The following is a 3,045-nucleotide window of genomic DNA, read 5'->3' on the forward strand; positions in this document are numbered from 1 at the left end:
GAAGCGCATTGCTATTGTCGACACTCGTGTCTTCCGCCGAGGTCCGAGCGCCAAATATCTTATGTCATTCATGTCAAATAAAACCATTTAATTGCAGCTTCTCTTTGTCGTGAGTCTCTCCAGGTTGAAAGTTGGGATGTTGTGCAAACTTTAAATAAAATCAGAATTCAATAATTTGCAAGTCTCATAAACCCACATTGTATTTACAATGGAACATAGTAAACATATCACAAGTTTAAACTAAGAATCTATATTATTTTAAAAAGTTACTGTGGTGAATTTTGTGAAATAATGGTGGACTTTATCAGTTAAAAAAGAGAATTGTCTCTTGTGACATTTGTTTTCAAAGACAACTGCAGCAAAGACACAAGTTCAAAGTATAAAGGTCTGATGAAGTTGTGACAGCGCCATCCACAAACCGGAATATATACTGTATGAGCCCTGCAGCTTATAATCTGTTCAGAGCTGAACCCATGAGCCAATTAGCTTCCAGGAAGCACCCTTGGAAGGCATGTTGCTCCATGACCCAGATGGGGACATTATAGGAAGATTCAGTAATTTAAATAGAGTGTCCTATTCAAAATGGCTATGACACATCTAAATCCACAAGTATGTAATGTCCTTCTGATAACATAATGATATGATATAAAAAATAAGGAACTACAACTATCAAATATTCTTTTGGACTCAGTAATATAATAATTTTTCATTCACAATACAGAAATTCTGAATTTGATAGCAGCAACATGTCTCTTTGCTGGACATTTTTTTTTTGTTTTCTGTTGTTATGTTTACTATGCTCCATTGTAAATAAACTATAGGTTTACCAGATATGCGAATCATTGCATTCTGCTTTTATTTACATTTTACATAATGTCCTAACTTTTTCAGAATTGGAGTTGTATTAATGTGTGTATTTGCATTAAATGAAACCTGTACAAAAAGTGTTCACAAACACCTGAGCTTATATATTTTATGGGCTTCACAGCAGATTTATTATAAATCATCTATAGACAAAATGTCAGCTGGAAAACAACAAAAACAAACCTGTCTGTTTCCTTTAAATTCTATAACATATCACACTTTTAAGTCCAACCAAGTGTCTAGGTTTTTGAGTGTTTCTGGGCTTTATTTTGTGAATTTTTCCAGTTTAGAAACCGGTCCATGTAAGTGTCAGAAAATGTGATTTCTGATCTGATTTAAATGACCTCAGTCCACATATTTTTTAGTATATAGCATGTATCCTTGTCAAGACCAATAGCCATTAATTTATGATTATCTCTTGTTATTTTCCCAATCCTACAACCAGTGTTAGCAGCCATACTGAATGTTTTGCATGACAGTACTGTCAAGGAATGTGAGTAGAGATCAGCCCGAAACCCAGTCTCAGGCCAGTGCAAGTAAAGGATGTTGCTTAAGACTGCAATAAAGAGACTGTGTGTGTGGCCATGTATTTGATACATTGTGGGGACAATTTTCCTAACACATACTACCTTGTGAGGACCAACTGCTCCTCGTGGGGACCAGGCTTTGGTCCCCACGAGGAGAAATTATGTTTTTGGGTTAGGGGTTAGGTTTAGGACTAAGGTTTGGTTTAGGGTTAGCTATGTACTGGTAATGGTTATGGTTAGGGTGTAGTTAGGGTGTAGAAATGATTGGAAGTCAATGGAAAATCCCTGCAAAGATAGAGAGACATAACATGTGTGTGTGTAGGTGTGTGTGTGTGTGTGTGTGTGTGTGTGTCTGCTATCACTGGTACAGAAAGATTGTACGTATCTTTTAATATTATGGGTATAAGTTGATTATGGAAATTAGATGGGGTAAATTATACAATTAAAGTCCTAAACCAGACAAAAATGATTTTACTACAAGCTATAATCAGTATTAAATGATTATTCTGTGATTGACGATTTATTATATGCTATGATTGTCATTGAGTGATTTGTTATAAAACGTACTTTAAAAAGTGTAAGGCCACAGCTCGAAAGTAAGTGAAAAGTAAGTGACAGAATGGGGAAATTGATGTAAAAAGAGACAGTGTGGACATCAGAAGTCACTGTCTGTATCCAGGCAGTTATTAGGGTAAAAGAGGAAGTTACTTGGGACTTTCAGCCAAGGATGGTAGGAAATTAAACTTGCATTTCTCCATCTTAACCAAAATTTTATATATTTAAACTTTCTAAAGCTGTGGACTGAGGAGAAGTAAATTAATTGGGAAACTGTCATGGTTAAGGCTATATCTTTAGCCCACATCCAGAAGACAAACTGTAAAATAAGAATGAATGTTTATTGAGTCGAACTGGCAGAGGATCAGGAAACGGCAGTTCAGGAATGTGATGGCAGCTGTGTTTAAGAGAAGAGATGTTACTGGAAAATCGTAACTTTGATAACAAAATTAGTGGAAGGAAGAAGTAGTTTACGGGTGAATGGAAGTGATCCGCCAGGGAGAGGTAGTGGGCTCTGGGAGTGGAAATCCTGGGAAGCACTGAGGAATCCGGAGGTGGCGTTTGCTGATCGTAAAGATTCGAGCTGGAGGGTGACAGAGTTCAGCCAAGGGAGTCGTACGAGACGCCAGCGAGTTAAACTGCGGATGCGTGGATAATCTTTGGCCGGGTTCTGCAACAAAGATCCAAAGTGCAGGGTACCTGGAAGGAAGCAAAGGAACATGAGTGAAATCTAGAATACAAGACTTAGTCATGAGGTAACAAACGTACCAAACAGGTTAACACTCTGACGGTGAGTTTAAGCCTTTAAGCCTCCCTTGATGAGTGCAGATTGGAAACACCTGTCAGCGGTGCCACCTGGAGGGCAAACGCCACCTGCTAGAAACAATAGAATGCAACCAAAACCAGCCAAGGCTCCAGACCCTGACAGAAACTGTATGAATCGTTATTATGGATTGGAAAATTGTATTCTACTGAAGTTGTAATGGATAGTGAATCATTTTAATTAAGTTCCCTAAAAATGCAAATCTGTAATTATTTATTATAAATTATTTAAGTATGTTGCAGATTGTTTAACGATATTTGTTTGTTTGATTACCAC

Source organism: Kryptolebias marmoratus, linkage group LG15 (assembly GCF_001649575.2).
Source record: "Kryptolebias marmoratus isolate JLee-2015 linkage group LG15, ASM164957v2, whole genome shotgun sequence".
Classification (NCBI taxonomy): Eukaryota; Metazoa; Chordata; class Actinopteri; order Cyprinodontiformes; family Rivulidae; genus Kryptolebias; species Kryptolebias marmoratus.